The sequence below is a fragment of the Phyllobates terribilis genome, unplaced genomic scaffold (genome assembly GCF_046119375.1).
Source record: "Phyllobates terribilis strain yellow unplaced genomic scaffold, ASM4611937v1 Scaffold_27__1_contigs__length_16484149, whole genome shotgun sequence".
Classification (NCBI taxonomy): Eukaryota; Metazoa; Chordata; class Amphibia; order Anura; family Dendrobatidae; genus Phyllobates; species Phyllobates terribilis.
The window spans coordinates 13273900-13285911 of NW_027362787.1; the positions used below are offsets into that span (position 1 = coordinate 13273900).

Consider the following 12012-nt stretch of genomic DNA (forward strand, 5'->3'; position numbering starts at 1 on the left):
GCTTGTTTGTCGGATTTTGGGATGGACTCTTTGGCTTTGCTTTTCTTCTCCTCATTGGATTTTTCATGTTCAAAGTTGCAGAAGCCAGATTACAAGCTCATTTTGGTTCAACTTCAGCAACTGTGCATTGCATTGCCATGTAATGTGATGCAATGCTATCTTTCTAGCTCTCCCTTTTTACTTCCTTTTGGATAAACAGACATATTAGGCAAGCATTTTGGAGCTTTCACCTAAATAACTACAGGTGGTGAGATAAGCTGCACAATATAATTGACCTTTCAGTATATTGTTGCACACACACCATCTATTTAGCAAATGCCCTTGTTATCAACAGCAGGCTTTTAAACTCACCTGAGCTAACAGGTATGTGCGCTGGTTACTCTGCTGCGCTTAAAATTTCTTTTTTGGTTTGCTACAATGCCTTTTCTGAAACGTTGTCTCCTTCTGCTGGAACACTGACTTCTTTCATTTAATGCCTGCAGACTATAAAAGAGAACCCAACCCAAAAAGTTTGGTTGATTAGTCTGTGGCATTCTGTTAAACTGTTGCTTATGGCGGTCTCTGTGAGCTTCTCAGCGACATTCAGCCAGCCAGGTATCCTGCCTGCAGTAGATGGAATGTGGCAATGGAACGCTGGCTGCGCGTGTCATAATAGGCTCTGAGCCTTTATATACCTGTGCACAGCAGCAGCCACCTTCAGTCTGCTGCTGGACAGCCAGCAGCAGCAGGAGAGGTATGTAATCAGGAGCCCTCCTGCTAAGGGTAGACAGCTGCTCGTTCCACCCCACCCCCCGCCTTAATTGGTTCTCCTCCCTTCCAACGGTGTTGAGGCGGGTGGGAACAGCAGGGGGTGAAGGTGCTGTGTTTAAAGAGGTGGAGTTATGCAGATCTAAAACGCGTGGATTGCAGCAGCAGCAAGCCGAAAAGTGCAGGCATGTAAGGGATCTAGAGGTTGACAACATGTCTTCTTAACGGGAGTCAAGGAGCTCATCTCCACAAATGGACTTTTCAGGATCCTTGGGTGGCTCCGTAGTTTGAAACCAATTCTGGTTATCGCTTCTCGGCCTTTTGGCTAAGATCAAGTGTAGTATCTGTTCTTATCAGTTTAATATCTGATACGTCCCCTATCTGGGGACCATATATTAAATGGATTTTTAGAACAGGGAGATGGAAAAAGAGCTTGCTCTGTCCACTCCACGCATTGACCTGGTATTGCAGTATCTCCAGGACCGGTGCACCCCTTCTTTAATGCAGTTTCTAAAATCAGAAAGAATTGAATTCAATGTTTTTTGTTCATTTTGCTTGTTTGTCGGATTTTGGGATGGACTCTTTGGCTTTGCTTTTCTTCTCCTCATTGGATTTTTCATGTTCAAAGTTGCAGAAGCCAGATTACAAGCTCATTTTGGTTCAACTTCAGCAACTGTGCATTGCATTGCCATGTAATGTGATGCAATGCTATCTTTCTAGCTCTCCCTTTTTACTTCCTTTTGGATAAACAGACATATTAGGCAAGCATTTTGGAGCTTTCACCTAAATAACTACAGGTGGTGAGATAAGCTGCACAATATAATTGACCTTTCAGTATATTGTTGCACACACACCATCTATTTAGCAAATGCCCTTGTTATCAACAGCAGCCTTTTAAACTCACCTGAGCTAACAGGTATGTGCGCTGGTTACTCTGCTGCGCTTAAAATTTCTTTTTTGGTTTGCTACAATGCCTTTTCTGAAACGTTGTCTCCTTCTGCTGGAACACTGACTTCTTTCATTTAATGCCTGCAGACTATAAAAGAGAACCCAACCCAAAAAGTTTGGTTGATTAGTCTGTGGCATTCTGTTAAACTGTTGCTTATGGCGGTCTCTGTGAGCTTCTCAGCGACATTCAGCCAGCCAGGTATCCTGCCTGCAGTAGATGGAATGTGGCAATGGAACGCTGGCTGCGCGTGTCATAATAGGCTCTGAGCCTTTATATACCTGTGCACAGCAGCAGCCACCTTCAGTCTGCTGCTGGACAGCCAGCAGCAGCAGCAGCAGGAGAGGTATGTAATCAGGAGCCCTCCTGCTAAGGGTAGACAGCTGCTCGTTCCACCCCACCCCCCGCCTTAATTGGTTCTCCTCCCTTCCAACGGTGTTGAGGCGGGTGGGAACAGCAGGGGGTGAAGGTGCTGTGTTTAAAGAGGTGGAGTTATGCAGATCTAAAACGCGTGGATTGCAGCAGCAGCAAGCCGAAAAGTGCAGGCATGTAAGGGATCTAGAGGTTGACAACATGTCTTCTTAACGGGAGTCCAGGAGCTCATCTCCACAAATGGACTTTTCAGGATCCTTGGGTGGCTCCGTAGTTTGAAACCAATTCTGGTTATCGCTTCTCGGCCTTTTGGCTAAGATCAAGTGTAGTATCTGTTCTTATCAGTTTAATATCTGATACGTCCCCTATCTGGGGACCATATATTAAATGGATTTTTAGAACAGGGAGATGGAAAAAGAGCTTGCTCTGTCCACTCCACGCATTGACCTGGTATTGCAGTATCTCCAGGACCGGTGCACCCCTTCTTTAATGCAGTTTCTAAAATCAGAAAGAATTGAATTCAATGTTTTTTGTTCATTTTGCTTGTTTGTCGGATTTTGGGATGGACTCTTTGGCTTTGCTTTTCTTCTCCTCATTGGATTTTTCATGTTCAAAGTTGCAGAAGCCAGATTACAAGCTCATTTTGGTTCAACTTCAGCAACTGTGCATTGCATTGCCATGTAATGTGATGCAATGCTATCTTTCTAGCTCTCCCTTTTTACTTCCTTTTGGATAAACAGACATATTAGGCAAGCATTTTGGAGCTTTCACCTAAATAACTACAGGTGGTGAGATAAGCTGCACAATATAATTGACCTTTCAGTATATTGTTGCACACACACCATCTATTTAGCAAATGCCCTTGTTATCAACAGCAGCCTTTTAAACTCACCTGAGCTAACAGGTATGTGCGCTGGTTACTCTGCTGCGCTTAAAATTTCTTTTTTGGTTTGCTACAATGCCTTTTCTGAAACGTTGTCTCCTTCTGCTGGAACACTGACTTCTTTCATTTAATGCCTGCAGACTATAAAAGAGAACCCAACCCAAAAAGTTTGGTTGATTAGTCTGTGGCATTCTGTTAAACTGTTGCTTATGGCGGTCTCTGTGAGCTTCTCAGCGACATTCAGCCAGCCAGGTATCCTGCCTGCAGTAGATGGAATGTGGCAATGGAACGCTGGCTGCGCGTGTCATAATAGGCTCTGAGCCTTTATATACCTGTGCACAGCAGCAGCCACCTTCAGTCTGCTGCTGGACAGCCAGCAGCAGCAGCAGCAGGAGAGGTATGTAATCAGGAGCCCTCCTGCTAAGGGTAGACAGCTGCTCCTTCCACCCCACCCCCCGCCTTAATTGGTTCTCCTCCCTTCCAACGGTGTTGAGGCGGGTGGGAACAGCAGGGGGTGAAGGTGCTGTGTTTAAAGAGGTGGAGTTATGCAGATCTAAAACGCGTGGATTGCAGCAGCAGCAAGCCGAAAAGTGCAGGCATGTAAGGGATCTAGAGGTTGACAACATGTCTTCTTAACGGGAGTCCAGGAGCTCATCTCCACAAATGGACTTTTCAGGATCCTTGGGTGGCTCCGTAGTTTGAAACCAATTCTGGTTATCGCTTCTCGGCCTTTTGGCTAAGATCAAGTGCAGTGATCTAGCGGCTGCTGCCTTGGTCTTGGCTGAGAGGTGCTCGGGGTACCCGGCTCCTTGGCCTGGGGGGATCGCTCTGTTTTTCAGCAGGGCTTCACCTCCCTGCTGCTATTAGGGAGTCGGATTAGTCCCCGGGCAACGGGAGGCGATCATCTACCTGGCACTTCGGTGTTGAAGGTTTCTATTGAGAAGAGGAGAACCTGTTTGTGAAGAAGATGTCTGCAGCATCACATGAAGGAGAGGAAGATCATGTGCCTGAATTCGCTAAGGTGCAGAATTCTATTCGTTTGGTTGTTCAGGAGAACTTTCGAGATCAAAAGGATTTTAGGTATGTGATGAGTCAAGTTCTTGTGGATCTTTTTGGTTTGAAGACAGAAGAAGTGTTGGCGATAATGGACTACCCCAGGAGGGGTGTTTATGATATAGTTTTTGTTGACAAAGTTTTTTTTGAAGGATATCTAAGGAAAATGACTGCAAGCCAGGATAAAAGAATGGAGGGGATAAGTGTAATGCCACACTTCCCCGTTAGAGATAAATGGATCATTGTTAAAATGTACTCTCCATTGGTGGACGAAGAGGATGTTCTTACATTTTTGGAGTTTTTTTGTTTGTCAGTAACACCAAAAGGGAAGATTTATAATGAATTTGGTTTTTGGACTTCGAAGTGGAAATTTTTGGTCCGTTTCAAAGAAGATGAGCAGGGGACTGTGTTGCTTCCCCCAGCTAGGTTTAAGTTGGGTAATATAAATGGTGATATTTTTTTCAGTGGTATACCCACTTTTTGTCGAGTTTGTCGTCAATACGGGCATGGAAAGGAAAATTGTTCGGGTGGTGTATGTGGTTTTTGCAAAAAAGGTGATCATGAGTCAAAGGATTGTAAAGATCGGAGGAAGTGCAACTTGTGTCAGGAAGATACGCATGTTTTTAAGAATTGCCCAAAGAGGAAAAGAAATAAAGAGAAGGAGGTAGTGGTTAAAAAGGTTTTGGTAGAGAGAAAGGAGGAAAGTGTAGAAAAGGTGTTGGTGGTAAAGGGAAAAGAAAGCAAACCTGTAGGAGTGCAGAGGGAGATGGAGAAAACAAGAGTAGATTGGGGGGATAGGGTAGAGAGTGAAATGGGAGGTGTAAGTCAGGGAACTGGCCGTGGTAAGGTTAAAAAGCAAGAAAAGAGAAAGGAACAGGAAGTGGAGGTGGCAATGGAAGAAAATATAGTTGTTTTTCAACAACCTATGTTTATAAAGAATGCAGAATATTTTAACCGGTTGTACCGTAAGTTGTATGATGAGAAACGTTTGGACTATCTTATAGAGAATGTTAGGAAAGAACTAATAAGAGATAAAAATGTTTTTTGTGTGAAATATAGAATACCAGATGGTGTATCGAAACAAGTTTTTTCAGCATCAAGGGTTGAAGATTTGTCCCTTAAGGTTCTGAGTTGGGTTGGGGTTCATGCTTTTGATAATGGTTACAAGTATTTTACTTGATGTTATTACTGTTGTTAATACAGTTATAATTTAATTTTTATTTTTTTGGTATCCATTCAGGTTCTGAAACATTTCTTTCTTTGTAAGTATTGTTGTATTTTTGTAATTTTTTTTTCTGACATTAAAAGTACCAAAACCTGATGATGATTTAAGTTGGAGTCCACGTCTTGTCTCCCTTTGGGGAGAAGAGGACTGTGGAGTGGACTTTAATTTTAACCTGAATAGGTTTTAAAAAAAAAAAAAAAAAAATCTGTTCTTATCAGTTTAATATCTGATACGTCCCCTATCTGGGGACCATATATTAAATGGATTTTTAGAACAGGGAGATGGAAAAAGAGCTTGCTCTGTCCACTCCACGCATTGACCTGGTATTGCAGTATCTCCAGGACCGGTGCACCCCTTCTTTAATGCAGTTTCTAAAATCAGAAAGAATTGAATTCAATGTTTTTTGTTCATTTTGCTTGTTTGTCGGATTTTGGGATGGACTCTTTGGCTTTGCTTTTCTTCTCCTCATTGGATTTTTCATGTTCAAAGTTGCAGAAGCCAGATTACAAGCTCATTTTGGTTCAACTTCAGCAACTGTGCATTGCATTGCCATGTAATGTGATGCAATGCTATCTTTCTAGCTCTCCCTTTTTACTTCCTTTTGGATAAACAGACATATTAGGCAAGCATTTTGGAGCTTTCACCTAAATAACTACAGGTGGTGAGATAAGCTGCACAATATAATTGACCTTTCAGTATATTGTTGCACACACACCATCTATTTAGCAAATGCCCTTGTTATCAACAGCAGCCTTTTAAACTCACCTGAGCTAACAGGTATGTGCGCTGGTTACTCTGCTGCGCTTAAAATTTCTTTTTTGGTTTGCTACAATGCCTTTTCTGAAACGTTGTCTCCTTCTGCTGGAACACTGACTTCTTTCATTTAATGCCTGCAGACTATAAAAGAGAACCCAACCCAAAAAGTTTGGTTGATTAGTCTGTGGCATTCTGTTAAACTGTTGCTTATGGCGGTCTCTGTGAGCTTCTCAGCGACATTCAGCCAGCCAGGTATCCTGCCTGCAGTAGATGGAATGTGGCAATGGAACGCTGGCTGCGCGTGTCATAATAGGCTCTGAGCCTTTATATACCTGTGCACAGCAGCAGCCACCTTCAGTCTGCTGCTGGACAGCCAGCAGCAGCAGCAGCAGGAGAGGTATGTAATCAGGAGCCCTCCTGCTAAGGGTAGACAGCTGCTCGTTCCACCCCACCCCCCGCCTTAATTGGTTCTCCTCCCTTCCAACGGTGTTGAGGCGGGTGGGAACAGCAGGGGGTGAAGGTGCTGTGTTTAAAGAGGTGGAGTTATGCAGATCTAAAACGCGTGGATTGCAGCAGCAGCAAGCCGAAAAGTGCAGGCATGTAAGGGATCTAGAGGTTGACAACATGTCTTCTTAACGGGAGTCCAGGAGCTCATCTCCACAAATGGACTTTTCAGGATCCTTGGGTGGCTCCGTAGTTTGAAACCAATTCTGGTTATCGCTTCTCGGCCTTTTGGCTAAGATCAAGTGTAGTATCTGTTCTTATCAGTTTAATATCTGATACGTCCCCTATCTGGGGACCATATATTAAATGGATTTTTAGAACAGGGAGATGGAAAAAGAGCTTGCTCTGTCCACTCCACGCATTGACCTGGTATTGCAGTATCTCCAGGACCGGTGCACCCCTTCTTTAATGCAGTTTCTAAAATCAGAAAGAATTGAATTCAATGTTTTTTGTTCATTTTGCTTGTTTGTCGGATTTTGGGATGGACTCTTTGGCTTTGCTTTTCTTCTCCTCATTGGATTTTTCATGTTCAAAGTTGCAGAAGCCAGATTACAAGCTCATTTTGGTTCAACTTCAGCAACTGTGCATTGCATTGCCATGTAATGTGATGCAATGCTATCTTTCTAGCTCTCCCTTTTTACTTCCTTTTGGATAAACAGACATATTAGGCAAGCATTTTGGAGCTTTCACCTAAATAACTACAGGTGGTGAGATAAGCTGCACAATATAATTGACCTTTCAGTATATTGTTGCACACACACCATCTATTTAGCAAATGCCCTTGTTATCAACAGCAGCCTTTTAAACTCACCTGAGCTAACAGGTATGTGCGCTGGTTACTCTGCTGCGCTTAAAATTTCTTTTTTGGTTTGCTACAATGCCTTTTCTGAAACGTTGTCTCCTTCTGCTGGAACACTGACTTCTTTCATTTAATGCCTGCAGACTATAAAAGAGAACCCAACCCAAAAAGTTTGGTTGATTAGTCTGTGGCATTCTGTTAAACTGTTGCTTATGGCGGTCTCTGTGAGCTTCTCAGCGACATTCAGCCAGCCAGGTATCCTGCCTGCAGTAGATGGAATGTGGCAATGGAACGCTGGCTGCGCGTGTCATAATAGGCTCTGAGCCTTTATATACCTGTGCACAGCAGCAGCCACCTTCAGTCTGCTGCTGGACAGCCAGCAGCAGCAGCAGCAGGAGAGGTATGTAATCAGGAGCCCTCCTGCTAAGGGTAGACAGCTGCTCGTTCCACCCCACCCCCCGCCTTAATTGGTTCTCCTCCCTTCCAACGGTGTTGAGGCGGGTGGGAACAGCAGGGGGTGAAGGTGCTGTGTTTAAAGAGGTGGAGTTATGCAGATCTAAAACGCGTGGATTGCAGCAGCAGCAAGCCGAAAAGTGCAGGCATGTAAGGGATCTAGAGGTTGACAACATGTCTTCTTAACGGGAGTCCAGGAGCTCATCTCCACAAATGGACTTTTCAGGATCCTTGGGTGGCTCCGTAGTTTGAAACCAATTCTGGTTATCGCTTCTCGGCCTTTTGGCTAAGATCAAGTGTAGTATCTGTTCTTATCAGTTTAATATCTGATACGTCCCCTATCTGGGGACCATATATTAAATGGATTTTTAGAACAGGGAGATGGAAAAAGAGCTTGCTCTGTCCACTCCACGCATTGACCTGGTATTGCAGTATCTCCAGGACCGGTGCACCCCTTCTTTAATGCAGTTTCTAAAATCAGAAAGAATTGAATTCAATGTTTTTTGTTCATTTTGCTTGTTTGTCGGATTTTGGGATGGACTCTTTGGCTTTGCTTTTCTTCTCCTCATTGGATTTTTCATGTTAAAAGTTGCAGAAGCCAGATTACAAGCTCATTTTGGTTCAACTTCAGCAACTGTGCATTGCATTGCCATGTAATGTGATGCAATGCTATCTTTCTAGCTCTCCCTTTTTACTTCCTTTTGGATAAACAGACATATTAGGCAAGCATTTTGGAGCTTTCACCTAAATAACTACAGGTGGTGAGATAAGCTGCACAATATAATTGACCTTTCAGTATATTGTTGCACACACACCATCTATTTAGCAAATGCCCTTGTTATCAACAGCAGCCTTTTAAACTCACCTGAGCTAACAGGTATGTGCGCTGGTTACTCTGCTGCGCTTAAAATTTCTTTTTTGGTTTGCTACAATGCCTTTTCTGAAACGTTGTCTCCTTCTGCTGGAACACTGACTTCTTTCATTTAATGCCTGCAGACTATAAAAGAGAACCCAACCCAAAAAGTTTGGTTGATTAGTCTGTGGCATTCTGTTAAACTGTTGCTTATGGCGGTCTCTGTGAGCTTCTCAGCGACATTCAGCCAGCCAGGTATCCTGCCTGCAGTAGATGGAATGTGGCAATGGAACGCTGGCTGCGCGTGTCATAATAGGCTCTGAGCCTTTATATACCTGTGCACAGCAGCAGCCACCTTCAGTCTGCTGCTGGACAGCCAGCAGCAGCAGCAGCAGGAGAGGTATGTAATCAGGAGCCCTCCTGCTAAGGGTAGACAGCTGCTCGTTCCACCCCACCCCCCGCCTTAATTGGTTCTCCTCCCTTCCAACGGTGTTGAGGCGGGTGGGAACAGCAGGGGGTGAAGGTGCTGTGTTTAAAGAGGTGGAGTTATGCAGATCTAAAACGCGTGGATTGCAGCAGCAGCAAGCCGAAAAGTGCAGGCATGTAAGGGATCTAGAGGTTGACAACATGTCTTCTTAACGGGAGTCCAGGAGCTCATCTCCACAAATGGACTTTTCAGGATCCTTGGGTGGCTCCGTAGTTTGAAACCAATTCTGGTTATCGCTTCTCGGCCTTTTGGCTAAGATCAAGTGTAGTATCTGTTCTTATCAGTTTAATATCTGATACGTCCCCTATCTGGGGACCATATATTAAATGGATTTTTAGAACAGGGAGATGGAAAAAGAGCTTGCTCTGTCCACTCCACGCATTGACCTGGTATTGCAGTATCTCCAGGACCGGTGCACCCCTTCTTTAATGCAGTTTCTAAAATCAGAAAGAATTGAATTCAATGTTTTTTGTTCATTTTGCTTGTTTGTCGGATTTTGGGATGGACTCTTTGGCTTTGCTTTTCTTCTCCTCATTGGATTTTTCATGTTCAAAGTTGCAGAAGCCAGATTACAAGCTCATTTTGGTTCAACTTCAGCAACTGTGCATTGCATTGCCATGTAATGTGATGCAATGCTATCTTTCTAGCTCTCCCTTTTTACTTCCTTTTGGATAAACAGACATATTAGGCAAGCATTTTGGAGCTTTCACCTAAATAACTACAGGTGGTGAGATAAGCTGCACAATATAATTGACCTTTCAGTATATTGTTGCACACACACCATCTATTTAGCAAATGCCCTTGTTATCAACAGCAGCCTTTTAAACTCACCTGAGCTAACAGGTATGTGCGCTGGTTACTCTGCTGCGCTTAAAATTTCTTTTTTGGTTTGCTACAATGCCTTTTCTGAAACGTTGTCTCCTTCTGCTGGGACACTGACTTCTTTCATTTAATGCCTGCAGACTATAAAAGAGAACCCAACCCAAAAAGTTTGGTTGATTAGTCTGTGGCATTCTGTTAAACTGTTGCTTATGGCGGTCTCTGTGAGCTTCTCAGCGACATTCAGCCAGCCAGGTATCCTGCCTGCAGTAGATGGAATGTGGCAATGGAACGCTGGCTGCGCGTGTCATAATAGGCTCTGAGCCTTTATATACCTGTGCACAGCAGCAGCCACCTTCAGTCTGCTGCTGGACAGCCAGCAGCAGCAGCAGCAGGAGAGGTATGTAATCAGGAGCCCTCCTGCTAAGGGTAGACAGCTGCTCATTCCACCCCACCCCCCGCCTTAATTGGTTCTCCTCCCTTCCAACGGTGTTGAGGCGGGTGGGAACAGCAGGGGGTGAAGGTGCTGTGTTTAAAGAGGTGGAGTTATGCAGATCTAAAACGCGTGGATTGCAGCAGCAGCAAGCCGAAAAGTGCAGGCATGTAAGGGATCTAGAGGTTGACAACATGTCTTCTTAACGGGAGTCCAGGAGCTCATCTCCACAAATGGACTTTTCAGGATCCTTGGGTGGCTCCGTAGTTTGAAACCAATTCTGGTTATCGCTTCTCGGCCTTTTGGCTAAGATACCACATCTTGCCAGAAGGATTCTAAGCCAATCGTGCCCTTGGCCTTGAGGCATCGGCGGTGTAAAAGCCGTCTTAAGCCTCATGCTGCTTTAGGGGGCAGATACGCAAAGAAACCAAGAAGGCGATCGACCCTATCTACCTTTTGAAGATGGCATCAGCAGTAGCGGCCGCAGTGCGCTATGCCAGAGCTGGTGACCTTCGCATCAAGAACTCTTTCAAGATCGAAGTGGACGATGCATCCAAGGAGAAGATGACCTTGAAGTTTTTCGTGAGGAGAGTGCTGCTGGAGATCCTAGGAGTAAAGAGGGAAGACATCCTGGCCCTTCAAGATCGCCCCGGTTCCTTCACTTTGACTCTGGAGTCGGAGTATGCGTGCCAGAACCTCTTCCGCCAGATTCACCTGCACCTTTCAGATGAGGATCTTAAAGGACTCACCTTTGTCATCCTTTACTCCGGTGGAGAGAAGCCGCTCGTGGTTCAGATGAGCAACCCTCATGTTCCCTTAGTTAATATTATTTGCTTTCTTCAAAACTATTTCCCAGAACTGCGGTATTCCCACAAGGTCATGAATGAGGAAAACCTCTGGACGGGAAAGCATAAATTTTTTGTTAAATTTTGTGAAGATCCAAATGGCATTGGTGGTCAGCGTCATCCTCCGTCAAGTTTCCTGATCGGTAGGGAGCGGGGGCGCCTCTTCTACCCGGACATGCCCCTCTTCTGCCGGAAATGCATGTGTTTCGGTCACACTTATGAGAACTGCAAGGAGGAGGTGGCAATCTGTAAGAAGTGCTACAAGCATGGACATGCCACAATGGACTGTACCAATGAGATGGTGTGCAACATCTGCCGGGTCCCAGGTCACTCCTTCCGGGAGTGTCCTTTGAAGAAAAAGGCGGAAACCTATGCTGAAACGCTGGCAAAGCAACCTGCCCGTGTGCCTCCATCTGCTCCCGGGGGGCAGAGGCAACCCTCTGCTGTTCCTGCTCCTGCGGGTGCGTCTACAGCGCGGGGGCAGTCTTCTAGCTCTCCAGTACCTGCTCCACAGACCAAGCCTGCTAGTACATCAGGTGGTACGTCTGCACCTGCTGCACAGAGGAAGCCAACCAACCCTCCTGCTCCTGCTGCTAAGGGGGGTCCCACCGGTGCTCCTGTATCTACTGTGCGAACACAACCCCCTGTAGGCGGGTCCACAAGCACTTCAGTGCCTGCTGCACAGGGAAAACCTGCCAGTTCTCCTATTCCTGCTGCGCATAAGCCCACGTCTATGCAGAAACCTCCAGCTGAGAAACCTGTCCGTCCTGAGAGGAGGGAAGCTTCATCTAAGGACTGGGCTGCTGATTCTGATCCGGGTGATATGGTGGTGGAGGG

The 12012-nt window shown here is 45.2% G+C and overlaps 5 non-coding genes and 1 pseudogene across 5 annotated transcripts; all 6 read left to right on the top strand.

The window, feature by feature from the left end:
- Positions 1 to 1052: 1052 nt before the first annotated feature.
- Positions 1053 to 1243, top strand: LOC141176994 (U2 spliceosomal RNA). The gene has a single exon (XR_012253630.1). It is a non-coding gene; the product is annotated as a U2 spliceosomal RNA (small nuclear RNA).
- A 1115-nt stretch (positions 1244 to 2358) lies between these two features.
- LOC141176995 (U2 spliceosomal RNA) lies at positions 2359 to 2549 on the top strand. The gene has a single exon (XR_012253631.1). It is a non-coding gene; the product is annotated as a U2 spliceosomal RNA (small nuclear RNA).
- Positions 2550 to 5402: 2853 nt separating this feature from the next.
- LOC141177749 (U2 spliceosomal RNA) lies at positions 5403 to 5583 on the top strand (annotated as a pseudogene).
- A 1115-nt stretch (positions 5584 to 6698) lies between these two features.
- LOC141176996 (U2 spliceosomal RNA) lies at positions 6699 to 6889 on the top strand. Its single transcript, XR_012253632.1, has one exon. It is a non-coding gene; the product is annotated as a U2 spliceosomal RNA (small nuclear RNA).
- Positions 6890 to 8004: 1115 nt separating this feature from the next.
- Positions 8005 to 8195, top strand: LOC141176997 (U2 spliceosomal RNA). The gene has a single exon (XR_012253633.1). It is a non-coding gene; the product is annotated as a U2 spliceosomal RNA (small nuclear RNA).
- Positions 8196 to 9310: 1115 nt separating this feature from the next.
- LOC141176998 (U2 spliceosomal RNA) lies at positions 9311 to 9501 on the top strand. Its single transcript, XR_012253634.1, has one exon. It is a non-coding gene; the product is annotated as a U2 spliceosomal RNA (small nuclear RNA).
- Positions 9502 to 12012: the final 2511 nt, after the last annotated feature.